Source organism: Protopterus annectens, chromosome 10.part0 (genome assembly GCF_019279795.1).
Source record: "Protopterus annectens isolate FY-2018-M chromosome 10.part0, PAN1.0, whole genome shotgun sequence".
In the NCBI taxonomy this organism is placed as follows: domain Eukaryota; kingdom Metazoa; phylum Chordata; order Ceratodontiformes; family Protopteridae; genus Protopterus; species Protopterus annectens.
Genome location: NC_056744.1, coordinates 342,822,231 through 342,845,240, shown reverse-complemented (window position 1 = coordinate 342,845,240; position 23,010 = coordinate 342,822,231). Strand labels below are relative to the sequence as shown.

The following is a 23,010-nucleotide window of genomic DNA, read 5'->3' as shown; positions in this document are numbered from 1 at the left end:
ATCTTCGCACTATGTATAAAGTATGTCATACATTAAGAAACACAAGACATCTTCAACTGGTAGCATGTTAACAGTGTTTACCTGTGCAAGTGTGTTCTGCAAAACAGATGGACCAAGTAACAGAAATTCAAACAGTCATTACGTGCAGCAAACTTGTGCACTCTGATTTTAAACTGTTGCGGAGATGAGAAAGGCCACATTACAGGCATTAGAAATGTCAAGCTACTCAGGGGAATAGTGCAAGGCAGCTTAGAGTAACAGGTTTTTCATCATGTTCGCCATAAACAGCATCATGGAAACCCACAGAAAAACACTGTCACAGTAATAAATGGATCTGCGCTACCAGTTAAGTGAACTAGTTTGTACTCTACGGTATATGCTAATAGAACAACCAAAGGCTCTGCAAACTACCAGCAATTCTAAGAATTTAAGATTAATCACCATGTAGTCCATTAAAAGGATAGTACTCCCAAAACCAGCAAATATTGTCCATTTAATGTTTTTTTTATTCACATTAAAAAAGGCCTTACAAAAATACAATGGTACATCTGGTACTCAGCACCCACTTTAATACCCATTCCACATTCTCACCACCCTTTCAATGAAGTAACGATTTGTTATATCCAACACAAAGTAAACTTGTTCAGCTTGGAAGCTCATGGCTCTTCCCTCCCCAGTTCTAAACCCTGCACTCACCACACCAATAAAATGGTGGGAGAGCTGAGCTATTGTCTCAAAAATGCAACACTCAGTATATTAAACATATTACCATATAAGCTGCGCGCACATTAATAAAAGAAACCATTTCCAATGTTAAAAAACAAGAACAAAATATTTTAAAAAAATGGTAACATCAGACAGCAAGCTACCTTGCACCTGTCCTAAAAGCTTGAATGTCTGTTACAACAGTTTTTGAAGTTCATCATGAACAGACCCAACAGTATTGTAAGTCTTGATACGGTTATCAGGCACCCACATAAAGGAAGGTGGAGAAAAAATCGTGAGACTGCCTGAAAGACTTTATGGAAAAAAAAAAAAGCTAAACAAACAGAGTGACTATCTTTTCAAAGCTGCCACGACAGAATTCAACCCAGTTTAGCAAATGCCACAAAAGAAAATACTTTAACTAGGTAGAAGCAGTTAAGGAGAGAAGTGGAGGAACTAAAATGAAAGACGGCTACATTATCTACCTGTCTTCCTACAACAGGAACTAAGATCCTGCTCCCCTCAGCACTTGAACCGGAATGCGAGTACAATGGCCAAGAACTTTGATGTTTCTGAACTGTGTGTGACCTGTAATCAGGTGTTAATGCACATCATTTCACTTATTCTGAATTGAGAAGTGTTATCAGAAAGAACAAATACACACTTATTTTTCAGAAAGACAATCCATTCTGCATTTCTTACTAATAGGTCATTCCAAGAGTTCATTTGATTTAAATTGCACTTCTTGGAATGAATCAGAAATGAGGACAAGCAGGAGAAAAAAAAGCAAAGGTAAAACAAGGTAAAAAAGTGTTCACATGACACAAGAAGTTCGCTCTGTTAGGCACAGCTCCAGGTTTCTCAAAGGAAGACCAGAGGATGTGCTGTTCCCATGGAGCAGTGTTCTTTGTAAGCGTTAACAAGCAGTTGGAAAAGCACAGATCTGCTGTACAAGTCCGTACATATGAACGCTCACCTTCTTACCAGAAAGCTATCAAAAGGTTTAAAGACATTAAGCACCCTTTTGGAGCTCATGGTCATTGTAAAAAACACACACACACACACACACACACACACACACACACACACACACACACACACACACACACACACACGCTGATCTAATTAATGTATATTTTAAAACAATGCAACACTGCATTCCAGCAAACACGATCCTGTCCAGCTCTATTAGAAAACCCTCCCCAAAAAGTATAAAGCAGTCCCTTCAACAATCTCTATGACAACTTCTAACTATAAACCAATGTGATGTACACCCAATTATGGCAAAAGAAAGCAAGTCCATTATGTCACTTGTGTAGAAAAACAGCGTACAGAGGAAAATGCTAACCTAATATTCTTTTGTTAACCAGGTGGGGCCACAGAACACACAGTCCGTTTTCAGGGGCGACTCCAGAGCAATATCTTTTGTGTGTGTGTGTGTGTGTGTGTGTGTGTGTGTGTGTGTGTGTGTGTGTGTGCGCATGCACAATGTATAAAATGTGTGTGGAAATACATACATATTACAGTAAGTATATAGGACTATATATATGGGGGTGCAGGGTGACTTACTTCCCCTGTAATAAAAACACCTACATCATCATACACGCACTCACAATTATACATGTAAAAATTCCACAATCGCAAAACATTGAGGAAGGGAAACTCTAAACTGTGCATACAAGCCTTGAGGAACAAACATTTGGGATTATAGGAGATGAAAATCCAGCTTGGTATTAAGAACACCGAGGAGCCACATGAAATGGTGGCAGTAAAGTCATAAAAGTAGTAAGAAAGGTCTTAAGGAAGACAGAGGTAGCCATACACAAAATCTTTAGCAGAGTGAAATGTTGACACGTTAGGGAACACAAGAGGACATGAATGTATATTATGGTAACTGTCAGCAGCATAAAGAAAGATGAAGCAGGCCCAAAATCACCGAATGAGTGATGGCTTTAGAACTTAACAGAAAAGCAGGGTACCAGTTTGAAAAGATGGGATAGGTAAGGATGGACAGAGGGAAAAAAGTAGAAGAAACAACTCCTAAGATGCTAAGAGTGATACAGCAAACAGACTGGAAGAACTACATTCCTGAGCAAATCAAATAAAACAGCGGAGTGTGGCATGTCACTGGCTGAAGTACGCACACCCCTGTGAATCTTCCGGTTATGACTGCCCAGAGATTGGAAGAACTACATTCCTGAGCAAATCAAATAAAACAGCGGAGTGTGGCATGTCACTGGCTGAAGTACGCACACCCCTGTGAATCTTCCGGTTATGACTGCCCAGAGATGGAAATATGAAAGGATCCCTCGTGCAACACCTGGACACAAACAGTTTTAAAGATGGGAGTGATAAGCTCTATGAGCTTCAGTTCTACAACTGCGTCGCCAAGAAGTGTGGTATGGAATTACACCTGGATTTTCAATAAAGCTTCAGACAAAAAAAAAATGCAAGTGGATGCTAGAAAGTTAGAGAGTATTGTACAGGGCCACCAAGAGAGAGACAAGAGGAACAAAACTAGTTTAACAGAAAATAAAAAAAACTACCACTGCCACACTCAGAAAACACGAAAAATTACTGTAAAACTTATTTAATTACCGCTTTCGTCAACAAGACTTCATCAGAAATGTAAATTAAATTTAAGAGCCGACAACCCCCCCCGGATTAAATTATGTGATAAATATTAAATGTTTTTTAAAGGACCGTAGGGTGTATGTGAAAAAAACAGACTATGAATTTATTTTATTCATTGTATTTTTTGGTTATACATATTTGATTGGATAATTGATTGCTGCTTATGCAATTCTGTTTAATTAATGACCAGTGTATTTAAAGAAGGTTGTGTGCAATATGTTTTTTTACATTTCTGATGAGGGATGAGTAAAGAGGCACGATGACCTCCCCTGATCTAGATGTGAATCCCTTCATGATTAGGTGGGCTATATAAAATGTTTTTCTAACCACTTTGGCCACGTGGTTGTCAAATGAGAGATTGCTATCAACTTGGGTCCCCAGGTCCCTAATTACTTCTTCTGTACTTAATGGATTACCACCTATGTGGTAATTTGTGGGCACTTTGTTTTTGCCAAAGGGGATGACTATACACTTTTTGGCATTTAGCTTGATGCCATGGCTCTGGCATCAGTTGTCTGTTTCTATGAGGCCCTTTTGGAGGATGCTTGTGTCGACTGGAGAGTCGATTATGGCGCCCAGTTTGCAGTCATCTGCGAACTTGGTCAGCCACAGTCCTTCCGTGTTGCCATGTACCGCCGAGAAATATATAACGAACAAGAGAGGTCCCAGGACTGAGCCTTGTGGGACACCACTTGTAACTGGTTTGGAGTCTGACATGGCTCCAGCAATTCTAGCCATGTGGGTTCTGTCCTTGAGCCAGTTTGCAATCCATCTAGTGACATAGGGGTTTATATTTAAGCTGGTGAGCTTATCTATAATGCCCGAGTGGGGTATTGTATCGAAGGCTTTTGCAAGGTCCAGGTAGGCTGTGTGGACCACCTTCCCCTCGTCAATGGCCTTGGTGGCTGTTTCAAAGAAATCAACCAGGTTTAAGAGGCAGGATCTGGCCTTAAAGCCGAACTGGGTAGGATCCAGTGTTTGTAGGTCCCCAATATCTTATGAGGTCCATGATGATCCTTTCCATAGCTTTGCAGACCAAGCTAGTCAGGCTTATGGGGCGATAGTTTCCAGGATCCGTTGAGGCACCACCTTTATGGAGAGGGACCACTGTTGCTGTACACCACTCTTTGGGCAGATATCCTGTAGTAAGGCTGAGATTGAACAGTAGTTTTATGTTTGGGTTTAGCTCTTCTTGGAGTTCATGTAGGACACAGCCCAGGACACCATCTGGTCCCATTGATGCTGTGTTTTTTGCTTTGGAAAGGGCGGCTCTTACCTGAGCATCTGAGATGTCGGGGGGAGCACTCTGCTGGGATAGATATTTGCCCTTTTGGTGGAGTTTGCTGAACCTGTCAGCTAGGATGTTGGCAATGTCTGTGGGTTCGGTGTATTTTTGGACTAATTCTGAGCATATCTGAATTACCAGGTTCCTAACATAACTAAAAAGCCTTGTGATTATCCTTAGTGTCCTGTGCAATTTTCTCTAAGCTGGCCTTAGACAATTTTATGTGCAGATTTTTTGCTAATATTGATCAGTGATGCCTTCCCTTTTTGGGATTTTGCTCTATCATTTAGTAGCTTCCTCCTTCTATTGTATAGTTTGTTTATGGCTGGGGTCCACCAGACAGGACGTCTGCCTTTGGAGGATTGGGTCTTGGTTTTATTTGGGATCGCATGATCCATGCATTCCTGAAGGTGTTCATAGAATGCACCTCCAGGACTGCATGGATCAGGCAATCCCAAATAAAACCAAGACTCTTTCCACAAAGGGCAAACATCCAGTCTGGTGGACCCCAGCCATTAACAAACTTTACAATAAGAGGAGAAAGCTATTACATGATAGAACAAAATCCATAAAAGGGAAGTCACCCCTGATCATTATTAGTAAAAAAATACGAGCACTCATAAAATCAACTAAGGCCAATTTTGAGAGAAAAATTGCCATGGATTCAAAGGACAATCATAAGGCTTTTTCAGCTATGTTAGGAACCTGGGTGGAAACTCCCAGATATGCTCAGAATTAGTCCAAAATGATACAAAAATCACTGAACCCACAGACATTGCCAACATACTGGCAGACATGTTCAGTGCAAACTTCACCCCCCTCTCCTAAAGGAGAGATAACTATCCCAGCCGAGTGTAGCCTCCCGGACATCTCAAATGCGCAGGTGATAGCTGCTCTCTAAAGCTAAAAACACAGCATCAATGGGACCGGATGGTGTCCCCGGCTGTGTGCTACATGAGCTAAATGAGGAATTAAACCCGCACATAAGGCAGCTGTTTAATCTCAGCCTTACCACAGGATATGTGCCCAAGGAGTGGCGACGGCAACTGTGGTCCCACTCCACAAAGGCGTGCCTCACGGACCCTGGTAATTACCCCCATAAGCTTAACAAGTCTAGTCTGCAAAGCTATGGAGAGGATCATAATGGAGCTCATAAACAAAGATATAGGGGACTTGCAGACATTGGACCCGACCCAGTTTGGCTTTGTCAAGGGAAGATCATGCCTTTTGAACTTGGTTGACTTCTTCAAACAGTCACCAAGGCCATTGATGAGGAAAGGCAGTCCATACAGCCTACCTTGACCTTGCAAGGCGACACAATACCCCACTCGGGTATTGTAGAAAAACTTACCAGCTTAAATGTAAACCCATATGTCACAAGATGGGTTGCAAACTGGCTTAAGGACAGAACCCACAGGGTTAGAGTTGCTGGCGCTGTGTCAGACTCCAAGCCGGTCACAAGTGGTGTCCCACAGGCTCGGTCCTTGGCCCCTATTGTTTGGCATCTACTTCTCAGAAGTACAGGCCAACATGGGAGGCCTTTGGCTGACAAAGTTTGCAGACGACTGCAAACTGGGCGCCATAGTGGAAAGTGCATCGGACACGGATATCCTTCAGAAGGGACTCACGGAAACAGATAGCTGGTGCCAGAGCCATGGCCTGAAGTTAAACGCCAAAAATGTATAGTCATACCCTTCGGAAAAAACAAGGTAACCCCAAGCTACCATATAGGTGGCAATTCACTAAGCACAGAAGAGGTTATCAGGGACCTGGGGACCCAGATTCACAGTGGCCTTTCTTTTGACACTCACATTGCTAAAGTGGTTAGAAAGACCTTCTACATTGCCCACCTGATCATGAAGGGATTCACATCCAGATCTAGTGAGGTCATTGTTCCCCTGTACTCTTCACTTATCAGACCAATGATCGAGTAAAATGCCCCATTCGGGATGTATCTCACCCGACATCTGCAGCAATTGGAGAGACCCCAAAAGTTCCTCACCAAAAGGATAAAGGGACTCCAAAATCTGTCATATGCTGCCAGATTGAAGAAACTCCAGCTCTATTCAGTCGCATACCGTCTGCTCAGAGGTGACATGTGCCTGACATACAAGGCCATGTCCAACCCGGAATTAATGGACATGCTCCACCTCAAAAATCCAAATCCACCAAAACCACTAGAGCAAGCGACTTAAACCTTAGCACGGATATAAATAGGACGTGCTGGAGGGATAGATTTATCACTCAGAGACTCCCTATGCTGTGGAATAAAATCCCGGTCCATGTGAGGCAGAGCACCTCGCTGACTCTGTTCAAGAGAAATCTAGACCTGTGGATGGGAGATCGTAGGTTTACCCCAGGAATCAACTCTGTGTCACTGCTGGACAGAGGCACAACAAACTAATGGGCACAGTATTTTTTCATATAAGGGGTGGTGTAAGCCACAATAATTTGGGCTAGGCTTATAAATGCCTTAGGGCAGATAGCCTAGTATAAACCTATGAACCTATGAACGTGTTTATAAAGGATTCTGCGGTCTGGGCCATATTTTCCACAGGCCCGGGGGCTTTGAAGGATTCCACCTCAGTTTTGAGGAGTGTGAAATTTGCTTTAGAGAAGTTTTTCACTGTGGTTTTCTGGGCAGGGGGTGGGGTCGGGATGTGAATATCCAGTGAGATTTGTTTATGGTCTGATCTTACCAGTGAGGGATACACTTCTGGTCTGGAGCATAGAGTCTCCATGTTGGTGATGATCAGGTCCAGTATGTTTTCCCCTCTTGTGGGAGTGGTAACAAGTTGTTCCATAGCATTTGAGTTTATAAATTCTTGGAACCTTTGGGCTAGGGTGTTGGAGCTAGAATAATGCTCCCAGTCTATGTTTGGGTAGTTGAAGTCGCCCAATATAATGGTGTTTGGAGAGACTTTCATATTTTCCAGTGTTCTCAAGAAGGACGAGTGGGGTTCCTGGGTTTGGGAGGGTGGTCTGTAGCAGGCTATAAACTGGAAGGCAGTTTTACCCACTGTTAGTTGCACATGGATAGTCTCTGATGCTTCGTGCTTTGCCACCAACATGGAGGTGTGGGTATCTTTGATGAATATCGATACTCCCTCCTTTGTGGTTCGTCCAAGTTTTGGGGTCGAAAAGCATGGTATGAGGTATAACCTGGTAGTGCTGGGGTGCTCTCGGGAGCCCTGAACCAGGTTTCTGTTACTGCACAGATATCGATGTTCTCCATGCTAAGGAGAGTTTCGAGTGTGTGCATCTTGAGGTTTAGACTTCTGGCGTTGAGTAGCATTACTCTTAGTTTCTTATCCCTTGTGATACCTATGGAGGTGGGTTTGTCTTTTGAGCCTTGCCTAAAAAGGCACTATGGGGTAGCAAGAGCCTTTGCCAATATCCGAAAGCCCAGGGGTGACAGGTGCAAGCCGTCCCTAGTGAAGCATTGTGGCTTGTCGAGCATATCATCCCAAGCTGACGGGCACTGGATCCCCTTTGAATGACACCAGTACTTAAGCCAATTGTTGAAATTGATCATCTTGTCTTCATATTGTGGCATCATTCTTGGTGAGGGTAAGATGCTACTCAAGGTCAGGGTCATACCGGCCTGGGCTACATGCTCAGAGAGCTCCTTTATGTCTCTTTTCATGTAGTCCAGGGAGGTACGTCTCAGGTCATTCACACCAGCATGGATAATGACTGAGTCATATTTGTACTTGCCTTGGAGTGACCCGAGTGCTTGTTTTATGTGGCGGATCCTAGCGCCCGACAGGCTGCTCACCGTGACCCTCTCCTTGTTCAGCCTGGTGAGCGGGACGTCAGTGTGCCTGACGATAGAGTCACCTATTACAAGTGTATCAGGTGTGTTGTTTAGTCTCAAGGGCTGTGACTGTTCGGCACACTGGCTTTGTGAGATATGTGTTGCACGTGTTTTGTTTTGGGGTAGCGGCTGCTTGGGTGTCTGCTTTGGAGGTCTCTGCTGCTTCGGCAGATCTTTATTTAGAGCCTCCGAGTATGTTTTTGTGTGATTATGTGTTTGGTTTGCTGTCGTGGTAGGTCTATGTGAGACTGGAATTGTAGTGAGTGTGGTTTCCTTCTCCTCCTGACTGGTTATGCCAGTACTGAGTTGAGTGAGAGAGCTTAGTACAAGTTTTAAACATTTTTTATTTTCAGTCTTGGAACAAGGTAGACTTAAGTCTCAGAGGGGGTAATTTTAAAAATTATTTAGAACAAAGGGAGACCAAATGGCAAATAAATCTAAGAGCCGACAAACCCCCGGGATTAAATGATGCGATAAATATTAAATATTTTTTAAAGACCGTAGGGTGTATGTGAAAGAACAGCCCATTAATTTATTTTATCCATTGTAATTTTTGGTTATACATATTTGATTGGATAATTGACTGCTGCTTATGTAATTATGTTTAATTAATGACCAGTGTATTTAAAGAAGTTTGTGTGCAATATGTTTTTTTACATTTCTGATGAAGTCTTGTTGACGAAAGCGGTAACTGAAGTTTTACGTTCCTTTTCGTGTTTTCTGAGTGGCAGAGGTCGTTTTTTATTTTTATTAGTTTGTGTGACTGTGCACTTTTTGTTTCTAGTTTAACAGAAAGACAAAGCTATGTTTAGGGGACGGATACATGTGAAACCAAAACACAATTATAGGGGCAAACAAGGTTTAGTTACAGGACCCAGTCCCATTTAGAAGCCATGTCTCTCAGAGGACGGTCCCGTCTCGTACAGGCAGTACATCCGTATGTGATCTAGTATGATTAGATTCCCAAGTGTCAGAGGGCTGCCCAGGAGGGGAAGGGGGTATGACTTTGCTCACCTACCCCTGGGGAGTGGGAGAGAGATAAGCCATTGCTGGGCCATTCCCTGGTACAAGTAGCTGCCCAGAAGTATATATAAAAAAATAAACTGGGGCTGAATACAGGATCAAGGTGTCTGGTAAACCAACAGCTGCACAGATGTTAAACTCAGGTGGGACGTTCAGAGGCCTGCAAGGCACACAGAAAACATGACAGTTTTGCTGCAGTTTGTAGCTCCCACTATGTATTTCCTTGGGAGGTCTTCCCATTTCCTTATGATCCCTCCCTCAGGTATTCCCAAACTGATATTCTGTAGCAACAGAAATGAGCCAGAATCAATTTTATCAGTAGACACCTAGTGTAATAAATACAATTCATATGGAGGAAAGTAAAATGTGACCAGAAATTTACTTCAGTGTGTGATAACAGTCTCACTGGGAACTTCCTCTCTGCTCCTCCTATACAACATGCTCGCACGATAGAACAGTCTCACTGTGAACTTCCTCTCTGCTCCTCCTACTCAGCATGCTCGCACGATAGAACAGTCTCACTGTGAACTTCCTCTCTGCTCCTCCTATACAGCATGCTCGCACAATAGAACAGTCTTGTGGTGAACTTCCTCTCTGCTCCTCCTATACAGCATGCTCGCACGATAGAACAGTCTCACTGGGAACTTCCTCTCTGCTCCTCCTACTCAGCATGCTCGCACAATAGAACAGTCTCGTGGTGAACTTCCTCTCTGTTCCTCCTACTCAGCATGCTTGCACGACAAAGGACTCCCAGCTTGCTACATTACTACCAACCCCTTCTTCAAAATACTACTGCAGAGCTTAAAGCTCTATCACAGACATATCTTATTCCAGTTCTGTGCACACATTACATAACAGATTACCCTAGAACAGTCTTCCCATTCACATTAAGCAGAGCCCTTCCTTGGCTCTCTTCAAAACACAATTTGGATCAATGGATGGGGAATCAAATTTACATATGCAGTTTCCCACCTGGGGTAGTACCTATATCCCTTATGGACAGGGGCAATCTGTAAGATACTCAATGCACAGGCACAAATCCATGCCAGCTGCACAGGTAAAAACCTCACTCTCCAAAGCCAAGAACACAGCATCCATGGGACCAGACAACATCCCACGCTACATTCTACACAAACTACAAAATGAACTGGCACCCCACCTAAGTACCATGTTCAATCATAGCCTCACCTCAGGCTTTGTGCCCATTGAATGGCGCATTGCAATGGTTAACCCACTCCACAAAGGGGGAGCCATGACAGACCCCAGGAACTACCACCCCATTAGCCTGATGAGCCTGGTCTGCAAGGCCATGGAATGTATCATCAAGGAACACATAAACAAAGACATTGGTAATCTCCAAACTCTGGACCCTACACAGTTCTGGTTTGTAAAAGGCAGATCATGTCTCCTAAATCTGATAGACTTCTTTGAAGCAGTCACAAAAGCCACAGATGAGGGTAAGGTGGTTCACACAGCCTATCTAGATCTCGCCAAGGCTTTCAACACCACCCCCCTCTCTGGAATTATAGATAAACTCACTAAACTTGGTATAAATCCCTATGTCACAAGATGGTTTGCCAACTGGCTTACTGAAAGAACCCACACTGTAAAAGTAGCAGACTCCACAGTCCTGGGTCCTCTCCTGTTTAGTATCTAATTCTCTGAAGTACAGGCTAACACAGAAGGTCTTTGGCTAACTAAGTTTGCATATGACTGCAAAGTAGGAGCCATAATTAAAACTCCTAACTATGTGGCCATCCTACAAAAGGGCTTCATGGAGACAGATGCCTGGTGTCAAAGCCATGGCTTCAAGCTCAATGCCAAAAAGTGCATTGTCATCCCCTTTGGTAAAAACTCTGTACCCATGAACTACCACATAGGTGGTAGTCTACTTAACACTGAAAGTGTGATAAGAGACCTTGAGACACAGGTGGACAGTAGTCTCTCCTTTGATAATCACATCACCACAATGGTCAGGAAATCCTTCTACGTGGCACACCTCATCACAAAAGGTTTCTCATCTAAAAAAAAAATAAAAAAATAAAAAGAGGTCATTGTTCCCCTCTACTCACTCATTAGACCCATTATAGTGTACAACGTCCCTTTTGGTATGTTCCTCACAAAACATCTACAACAACTGGAAAGGCTGCAGAAATACCGCACAAAGAGGATTACTGGTGTCAAACAGATGCTCTACGTAGAGTCTCAAAAAACTCCAGCTTAGTCAGTCACATATTGCCTACTCAGGGGCGATCTCTGCCTAACATACAAAGCTATGTCAAACCCAGAGCTGTTGGACATGCTCCACTTAAAGAAATCCCAATCCTTCCGAGCTACACGCTCTACGGACCTAAACCTTGTCACCAGAATAAACAGAACATGCTGGAGGGATAGATTCCTATCCCAGAGACTTCCCATACTCTGGAACAGACTACCTATCTATGTCAAACAGAGTTCCTCATTAGCACTCCAAGAAAAAACTTGATGAGTGGATGGGAAATAGGAAATTCACCCCGGGGATCACTTATGTGGCTCTGCTTGACAGGGGCACAGGAAAATAATTTTCTTGGGTGGCGAAAGCCAGGGTACCTTTTTGGCTAGGCTTATATAGGCCCTAGGGCCAATAGCCTAGTACACACCTATGAGCCTATGAATCCTCTTGCCCCTAAGCCCCATTTATTAGTAAAATCAGGTTATATTGTCTAGGCTTGTAAGGACCCTTAATCTATTAGCCTAATAATCTCCTATGAACCTATAAAAAGAGTTATTGCTTAACGTGCCTCATCTCTAATCTGCAGGTAACATTATCAATCATTATATTCCATCCACAGTTCTAAGAAATATTATACCATACCATTGCAATGTCAAATAAGAACGAATAAACTGGAAACAAAAAGCAATTTACTTTGCTGAAGACCCCAAACTCTGTAAAAAAATAAATAAATAAATAAATAAATAAATAAATAATTGAGAGACCTCCAAACTATTCTAAAGCAACCCACAGGCTTAACTGCTCATCTTCAATAAGGAAACAAGCAGTAAGGTAATAACTGTGGTAAATGTTTGAACTTTGGAGCTGGACGATGGGAAGCAAAATTGTGATTACCAGTTAATGCTCGCGAGGAGCCTGTATGTTCTCTCTATGGCCATGTCAGTTATCCGTAGGTATTTTTTACCCCCCCCTCATTGCAATGATGGTTAACATTCATGTATACCACATCTGCTTCCATCCATGTGATCCACATGGTTATCAAAAAGACAAAAAGATAAAACATGTGAACGGCAAGTCACTTGAGATGGGCTGTTTGGCCACACTACCATAGGATAGGTCTCCCCTACCACACCTTCTGTATATCTACTCTTACTGGTAGCAAACAGATTAAATCTTACCAGATGTAGTCCTAACCAATGCAAGTAATGATTAATATGAATACTATGTAACTCGTCACAGACTATGTACATCCAGTAATACATCTCACCTCTGATGTCATGCCGATATTACCTGCCGCATTTAAAATGGGCAAGTGCTAACAAATGTGACAACCAGCTAAATTATAATCCTAAGTGTTATGATGCTATAATCATAATTACAACTAGTCAATACCATGCTGGGAATTATCCAGATGACCTAGTGACAGGGAGCATCTACTGTGTATCCCTTACGCCACGCCAAGTAACATACCAACCTTTCCATACAAAATGGATGCAAACATCTAGGGATTTATTTATTCTAAGTGCGTGTCAAGAAACCTGAAACGGTTCTGCAGGTGCTAGGTCCAAGCTAAAGCACAGCATTTTATGACTGTGACCCTAACGGGTAAATGAAGAAAGATATGATCAGCTCCTGATTCAGCATGTTCCATCTAACAACAATAAAGGTAAAAAAAAGGTAATTTAAAAGAGACAACAAATGTGTCCTTAAGTTCTAGTTAAAAGAAAAATGACTCCAGTATCATTACAGTCGCATGCAAATTGCCATTGGAATTTCATCCAACAAACCCAAACAAACCAACCACGTGAACATCAACACGCTACTACACATGTCCTGAGCAACAACCTCTGCACCTGCAAAATTCACGGAAAAAATTTAGCAAGGCAGCAAGACCTCATGCAACCCCCATGCAGGGGAAGGGGGCTGTGCCCCCCTGCACTATTCTAATTACATATAATAACTCAGAGATTGCACAGTATTAGGGAAAGGACGCATGCGCCACCAATCCCATGAGGTGTACAATCTCACACACCTGACGACCATCTGTTTAGTTGAAGATGGTTTTGAAGAAAACCCATGCTCACGTAAGTACTAGAAATGATCCAAACAACACAGGATTAACAGAGAAAACATTGACAGCAAAATATCTAAACTTGTGAAAACACTTCCATTACGGTCTGTGGACACATCATGCTATCCCAAATCCTATGAAGCTTTTTATTAAAATATAAACCCAAAAAACATAAGGAATCATACCAAGGAAAATGCACCCAGGGACTTGCCTCTCTGGATGCAAAGAAGCAGGCATGAATGATGTTTCATGGTTTAAATTTTCCTATTAACTGTTACACTAACAGACTTGAACTAATGATGAGTGTTCTACCCTAAAACACCAGTTCTAATGCATCATTTAGCAAGGGTACTCAATTTTACAGTTAAGTGACCATCCCTGCCTTCTACATTTTTAGTCTCTCACGCTCTCACACAACCACATGCATATGGACAGCACCAGTCTTGTAGTTCTAAGAATCTTGGCTGAAAACAGAGCTTCTCACACTGGTAATTTTTTAAAGTGCCCACTGAAAAATAAATAATGCACTCCTTTCTCCCCACCTAGACACAAAGAGATATTAAAGCACTGTATTCGGAACAAACTTATTAACTCCTGATACACTGTTACTTATAGTCTGAACCCCAACTATTTTTATTATTGTTATAGTCTGAACCCCAACTATTTTTATTATTTTTATTTTACATTTGTTGACCGGGCTAGTCTAGCTGGATACATGTTCATTTTCAGTAGAGGCCCGGGGAGAAAAGCACTACAAAAAGACAGTAGATACTACACTTGTTATACAAAAGGAAAAATTTACAAATGGGCAGTTGTATAGAATTACTTTGTAAGGAAAATAAAGACGTTCAAATCGGTGCCCCTTTTTTTTTTCTTTCTCAGTGAAATACATAGAGAAGAGAAAAACAAAAGAACTGTAGAAAGCTAGTGAAGGTTAGAAAGTCAAGGAAAAGGTAGTGGAGAAAAAAAGTTTAGTCGAGGTTAGTACAAGGGCAGAGCCATAGGGAATTAAGCAACGTTTTAAGATGTTTCTTGAAAGTATGTAAAGAGGTAATTGCAGTAAATTCACTTGGAAGCTTGTTCCAGACAGGTGCAATACAGCTGGCGAACAAACTGTTCCCAGCTTTGTTGTTGGATTTATAGGAGTCTGCTAGAAGCTTGGTAGCAGAGCGTAAGGAAGAGATGTTTTTATAAGGAGTAATAATAGAGCTAAGTATAGTAGTATTAGAAGGCTGGCAGAAGATTTTTGTGGGTGATGGTGTAAAAATCTATGTTGGTCTGATAAGAATTAACACATCACCTTTGTATTCATGTGTCTAAAAGAAAAGAAAACGTATACAAATTCACAGCTCACATCAACTGAAAAATGAAGGGGCAAGGAACACCACCACAGGGACAGAAAGACGGGCATTTCAGGGGTGCTCCACAAGGTGCAAGAAAAGATAAAGGAAAATTGGAAGGCAGCTTTGGGAAATGAAACACAGAGGGTGATGGAGATGGTACAAAAGTGTGCAGAAACGTGCATTCCTTCAAGCCACATATCTCATGCCCACTCCTCATTTCTCACAGAGGGGAGTGGGAAGCTTAAGAAGCTGCAGACTATAAGGTTGTTCTCTTCCTGAGGAGGGAGGGGTGGTCAGGATTCAACCAGCTCCCCAGCCAAAGTACAACCCCAAAGCCAGGGAATAATGAAAGTGAGGCTGTTCTGCCCCACCTGTAGGATCAAAGAGGGATTCAGCCATGGACCACTCCCATAAGGAAAGAAAGTCTATGGAGGTGACCAGACAGATACGGTTCTGACAACCAGGACTCGCATCTCTGCTCCTCTCACAAAATGTCATTATAAGTACTACAGGGACCATAAGAAAAAAAACATTCCATTCAGTTCTGTACAAATTATTTCTGTCTCACTGTTTCAGATTCGTCACTCCGGCAGGTTGAAAATGCAGTTATACTGCTCTGTTTTCCCTGCTTGCCCAATGCAGGTTATAATCTCAGCAATCACCAAAGATGGCAAACACACAGGGCACCAGTGCTACTAATCAGGTTCATCTTTTAAAATGCTCAACCAAACAAAGTACATGAGTCTAAAGGCAAACCACACATTCACTTCGCCAGTTACAGTAAGACTAACCAACCAATAAAATTCATGAACACCTTAAAAATGTTTATAAAGTTGCACTCACCCTTTCAAAAGGATCAAAACAGCAGTAGACAAACATGCTCTCGTACCAAGAGGTTGAGCACGTCTTGTGCATTTTCTCATGTCCCTCATCTAACTTCCCTCCACTCTTCCTCATGCAAACTACAAACAAACATCACAGGGCATCTCGGATGTGTCCTGGAGAAGAACAGCTGGTTGGCATTAAACCAGTTAAGCAACCAACTTTAATATAGACGGTTTGTAGATTGCTAGCACCTGCTCGCACCCGCCACCCCTGCAACTTTTCTTAGTCATTATGCTTAAAGTCAAAAGCAAATTTCTACAGAGAGGAATAATCAACCTTAACCTAGGAAGACATTCTCAATTTTTAAACACCACTGTCCAAGAGAGATGACACAAGAGACCTGAAACACACTAGGCCCAAATGCACTTCAAGGTATAAAACTATACACCAGATACGACTAGAAGTTGTGGAGTAGCATAGTAATGGAGGCCCCTGGTAACCTGGGGTTTAGATTGTACTTCCAGCTACCAATACAACTGAAAGGTTATCAACACAAAAAGTGATGTCCCCAGTGTATACAATATTAACCACAACAATGACTAACAGTTAACATTTAATTAAACACTAGTAAATATGCTACAATGTATCGAATTGCTTCAGAAAAGTTGTCAATTTAAGTGCCATCACTTCACAAAGATCCTGTTTATAACAACGCTGTTCGTGGTCGTCTCATTACTTTTGTTTTACCATTAAACTCCTGTATCTATACGACAGATAGTACTCTACAAGCCTACAATTATCGCCGTTTATTAGCTTGTATGTACTTAGCTCTTACAAAGCCCACTAAGGCATTCTTTGCTTTTCTGCAATCGCTCTGCAGTCACACCACTACTCTGGCTCCATCAGAGGGCAAACAGGGATGCTGAAGGCTATTTGGTGGGGCAACCAATGCTAAGACAATGACAATGAAGGCAGATGAACAAAGTAATCCATTCTTGTTTAAAAAAATGATGCAAAATAAGTTTATGTAATCATCTCTCGTAAGAAGGATAAATATAGCAATTTCTGGTTCCATTCACACATGCTATAAAGCCAAAGTTGAAAGGTGTGCACCTGTGTGCCAATTCATATCATCTTCGCCCCCTGTGGCACATTTCCAGTAACCAAAGCCCATTCATAAAACCGGGCTACAACTGTTGCAATTAGAAAGTCATTGATGGCACTGTTAGTGTTATTTCATTGACAAGGTAAACAAATCCTATTTTATCACACCTAGAAGATATACTAGGACTGAGACTGTATTCTTTTAACCCAAGGTTCAAGGGTCAAGTACTCATGTCACAGAAACAAAACAACAACATATCAAACCTTACAAACTTTGTTCCCTTGAACCATGTAAACACATGCTGCTTCTACATGACTGCCTGTAACACACTGTTAAGTGCCACAATGGTTAAACTGAATATGCAATTACAAAATCACTGTTACTCAATCCACACTGCTATCTGACAACACAAACATAATGCTCCTTAGCCCTCGCCAGCAAAATCCTCTCTCTGATGTCATCAATATTTTGCTTTTGATACTATTGGTGAGAAAGAGGTTATACAGGACTTTGATGTTGCAAAATTATAGATTATTTTTCCAGCAAGCTACGCTCTGTTGCCCAAATTACAATATGCACCTTCACTGTACTAAAAAAAAAAAAAAAAACAACATCTTGATATAATGGAATGTGCTTGACAAGTGATCTCCCTAGGAAGCTACAGAATATAGAATACCTTGATGCAGAAAGGAAATATTCATTTATATTAATAACATATGTCTACATTCAAAATGTTCCACAAAGCAGTGTTTGATTTCATTGAACAGGTAAGAGTGAGCTAATATGTCAGAATTCTAAAGACAGTCTATGTTAGACATTGCAGAGGTACTCAGTGAGACAAGTAGAATTGAGCAATACCTTACCATATCCGGAAACAGCCACAGCATTCAACATTAATGAGATTTGGGAGCAGCACTCTGATTTAAGCACCGTGACTCACACAAACAAGACTAACTTCTCTATGAAACTAAACTTTAAAAAAATCCACCCTCTAGTGTAGCTAGCCAGTGCTTGTTTTTCCCCAGCAATTCACCCTTCAAGGCTTTTTTCCGTTTGATTCTTTAACATAGATCATGAAAGTTTTCCCATATTTTCCCATCCAAACTTCATGTTGTTTCAGAAAGAAACCGTCTCTCAACCTTCATGAACACTGGTCAGACAGCACAGATTTTGGAGCTTTCACGGTTACTGTTTTGTTTTTTTTAACAAGAAACATTATTATCAAAGTACAGCTTACACCATTTAACATCCATATCAATGGAAACAAACACTATTGACACTTTTTCAGTTGCAAACATTATACATCACATATAATGTTTTGCACAGAACATTACAAAGCTCATTCAATTCCTGCCTTCCCTGAAACCCCTCATTCCTCCACCAAAACATTATTTTGCATGGACTGTTCTCAAAAATTCCCATTTTTGGAACTTTCACGGTTATCCCTGATTACAGTTTTACATCCCAAAACTCCAAAAACTGCCTTGCTGAAGTCAAAATAGTGCTACAAAGATGACCAACTCTTTGGAAGACAAATTTACTTTTAGCAATTAACATAGTCTTTCTTTGAAGACAAGGGAGATGTTACATACAACAACACAGGTTCACAGACGAATTCAGACAGACTAACTAAATGATGAGTATAGACAACAGAACTCCACATAAGACCATAAAACCCAAAGGTAACCATAGTGGATTAGTGTGCTTGCTAAGATGTGCTACATGTTCTTAACAATTCTCTTCGGCTTTGTCTTAATCATTCCTTCCACACTACACATCTAAAGACTTTATTTAATCCACAAGGCACCCCGAGTACTGATATCCCAATTCTTAGCAACACAGCTCTTCAAATCGTATAAACGGACCACACTTATTTACTGAAAATTAAACCATTTATTCTTTTTGAACTATGAAGAGGATAAATGCAGTTACCTGGTGCATTAAAATTAAACAAGGGCAAACAAAAGAAATATTAGCATCTTATTTTACCTATGCAGGTTAAGCTCAGTCTAAACATTTTGTTTAACTTAAACATTCATTGCCACACTATTAAGTCTTCAACAACAAACTGTCTTCTTTTTTCGGCTTTTCCCAGTTAGGGGTCGCCGCAGCGGATCATCTGTCCACTCATGATTGGCAGTGGAGTTTTACAGTGTCAAGTTGCCAGCCCGGCACCCAACCTTCCACAGAAGTCACACACACACTCACACCTAGAACCAATTTAGAGTGTCCAATCCACCTACAGCATGTCTTTGGGATGTGGGAGGAAACCAGAGCACCTGGAGGAAACCCACACGACCACAGGGAGGACATGCAGACTCCGCACAGAAGGCACCCCAGCCGAGGATCGAACCGGAGAACCTCTTACTGTGAGGCGATAATGCTAACCACTGCACCACCGTGGCCGCCCTCTTCAACAACAAACTGTAAAATTTGTAAATCAAAAAATGTCTTCTGCCTTCTGACCCAGAAAGTGGTAGAAAATGGTCCTAATATGAGCCCAACTGTACTTGGTCAAAAAATCAACTCAAATAAACAACCTAATATTTTTGACCAATCAAATACTACTTTTATTCCATACAAAACTTTAGAGTGACAATTGTCAAACGATTATGAATAAAACGATATTAACAACTTTAACCCCCCCCCCAAAAAAAAAAGAGCATCAGGGTAAGAACATCTGTACTTTTTACAACTACAGCTTTGAGCATTTAAAAACACATTTCTCTTCCTTTATAAAACTGTCCACATATATTACTCTCTCTGTGGTTAATAGCTATGCTATTAAATGCATCTTTGTTGTACGACATCATGCTGTTACTCTGAATTTTTTTATTTTAGACATTGCTACATTCCTTGTAAATACCCTCTCTACCTCAAGTCTGATTCAGTACTTTAAAAAAAAAATGGCTATGTCCTTGTCCTAATCCAGACAAACTCTAACCATCACTCGTGTGCACATGGAGCACTTCTGCCTACACTTTGTTTCTTAACTTGTATAGCCTATGATCTCCTTAGATCTACTACCAGGTTAGCCTACTAGGCATTCAATACCCTATCATTCTTAAAAAGGCTGTCTAGAATTTTCCATCTGAGCAAAAATTTAATAATTTGCTTGTGTATATCTGATTGTTGCGTTTGTCACATCTGTGTACAAATCTTTTTATTTGTGTTTATTTTGTGTTTTAAACAGTAAAAATGTAAGTTTGCTGAATGGGTTTTTTGGAGCTTTTCTCCCTGGGCCTCCACTGAAAATAGACATGTATCCAGTCGGACTTTCCCGGTAAACAAATGTAAACTAAATAAAATAAATACTTAATGCTAACCAGATTTCTCAAATATATTGCTACTGCATTCTCAAAATACTGTACGTTTGCCTTGTACATCTTTGTATTGTATACATCTTTCTGTTTTTGTACTGCTAAGTATCTTACAACGTGAACTGTTAGCTTTTTCTTATATTTTAATTACTTTCCTGGAGCTTTTCTCCTTGGGTCTCCTTTGAAAAAGGGTTTTTTGGGCTCAGTCAGACTAACCCAGTTAACAAATGTACAAAATAAAAAGGACCCTGAAAGGGTCCATCAGCTTACAGTAAGCAATTTAGTTACATGAAGCACTGACACTACTTTCATAAGACCATTTAAAAAAAGCCAGCGACTCATAGCACTATTACTGTACCTAAATGGAAGAAGAGAAATTCTTGCACTAAGTCTAGATTCCCTCATATTATACAGACCTGTAGTGCACTATCAGGCGGAGGACACAAACTGTAAAACCCAAAATAATTCATTCACTTTCAGAATCTCTTCTAGACTACCTAAAACAACATAACAAAATGTAATGGTTATAACAGGAAAGAAAAACGAATACACAAAGCCCACTAACAGTTTGGCTTACACTATAATTTCAGTGACTTATGTGTGTGTGCATGCATGTACAAACAAATGAATAACTCTTCAGAACATACCACAAGAAACTGGGACAAAACCTAAAATAACGGAGGAAAAGATTTTAAATATTGCTGTTATAAACTTTATAAAGTTGCAAGAATAACAGGCTTTGTGTTAGCAGTAGCATCCATTTACTGGAGAATAGAAAGGTGACAACTCAAATGTGTGATATACTTAGTGACTTCAGTCTACAGTGATATGCCAGAAAACCACAAATTTTATGAGGAAAATATCAAAAATATGAGGCAAAAATCTGGAGACTTGAGAGGTATGCTTTAGAAACATAAAATCGACCTTTTTTTATTTTAATGTAGCAAGCTATTCTCTTAATTACATTTGCTATTACTACAAACAATGCCTCCTTTGATTTAACTGCATGTACTTTGTATGCTTCAGGAGAAGGGCATGGCTGAAAAGGGTATTTAGATCAAATAACTTGCTTCAGGTTAACAAACAGGTATTATAATGGACATAAAATGTGTCACTTTGCGTTTGGATAATGCTGAATAAGCAGTCTGTACCTCTTCCTTTCCTGAAGTGCTGTGTCTGCACTACTTGCCTTGAAGTTCAGTGTACATCTGAAGAGAAGGACAACTTCTTCTCCCTTCCTCAGCTGTGTGTGTGTGTGTGTGTGTGTGTGGATAGCACCCTCCTCATAAATCATTAATCACTACTTTATGTTCAGCAAGGATTCCAAGCAAATCGCACGGTTGCAAAACCTTCAGATGGACCGAATGAAGATGTAAACAACTCGCCCCACACACAAAGTCCACAACCCAAAGCGTACTCCTGTGTCAAGGGGGAGGCTCAACACTTCCCTAAGATAACATCTAAAAAAAGAAAAAAAAAAACAGTTCAAGGCAGCTGCACCAGTGGGCTGCAGACATGGATTTTCAAATATACAAGTGTTTCAGACTTTTGATAAGTTCACTAGTCCCCGTCTCCTTCCCAGAGGCATAACACTTCTCTCCCGTCATCATCAAGAGCTCCCTTACCCCCAATTCAACAGGGGGTCGCGCCAGGCGCTGCTCTATCTCTGGGTTCGGAGCCACTCTCCTACACTTCTCAAGTGATGCCGGACTTCAAGAGAAACATCACAACCAAACACAAACTACTTCCTAATAAGACTGTCTTATTTCACTAAAGTGTGCCAAATCCACGCACTACGCGCACCCAAAGTTCGAGGCTGAGCTCCCCCCTTCACTGCTGAATGTGTGGAGGAACAACAGGTCTGCCTGCCCTGCAGTGCATTTCTATTAACGGTACTCGATCATTTAAATCCTATTACCCTGGGTGACCTGGGACTGCCTTTTAGTAAACAGAAAACACACACACGGTCCTTGACTACCATGAGATGCATCATCGGAACATGGACCCTTCAAAGCTCCGTGCAGCAACAATGGGCACCATTCAAGTTACGTTAGCATCACTAATGTAAAACTAACCGTTCACACACACTGTAACCTGCCAAGACAGACTTCACACGCACTGCAACCTGCCAAGACAGACTTAAACCTCTTACACAACACGATCTCACGTGGACTAGAACGATCCATTATTAAATTAAACAGTCCAAATGTTTAACCCCCAACCCTGTGACCCTAAACTCCTACGACCCTGCGTACAGCTAGGTGATGCACCGTGGCTAGGACACGTACTCTGCCGTCCTCACCTCAGTCGTCCGTTCCGCTGCCTCGGATTATTCCGTTAGTTTGTTCGCCGCTCTGGTACTACAACCCACCTCCAATCAACCTCCACACCACCGTTGTTTCACTACTGCCGGCAATCGTGACGTAACCGTACTAAAAGATCAGGGGAGGAGCTCACCCGTGAAAGGGGCGGGGCCTCAGGAGGAGGTACTCCTGGATACGATGGAATGACATATTGGCAAGCGTGAGGCAGTGCCAGCTATCCCTGCAGGAAGTGGGACGTACACCACGTTTCTTCTGTGACATCATCTCACCTGGAAATGACTGAGAGTAACCTTTCAAGCTGAAATAAGGTGGAAGAGGCTTGTGTGCATTATGTGGGTTTTGTAGA

At 41.5% G+C, this 23,010-nt stretch overlaps 1 protein-coding gene across 3 annotated transcripts in view; it reads right to left on the bottom strand.

Moving 5' to 3' along the window:
* Positions 1-22,772, bottom strand: part of SOAT1 (sterol O-acyltransferase 1) — a 1,410,727-nt gene extending 1,387,955 nt beyond the window's left edge. The window contains exon 1 of one of the 3 annotated variants that reach the window (XM_044085246.1): positions 22,643-22,772. The gene's annotated coding sequence lies outside the window, so the exon portion shown is untranslated. Of the gene's footprint in view, positions 1-22,628 lie in introns of all 3 variants that reach the window. The other 2 variants (XM_044085245.1, XM_044085244.1) reach the window with 2 other exon arrangements.
* Between the last annotated feature and the right edge of the window lie 238 nt (positions 22,773-23,010).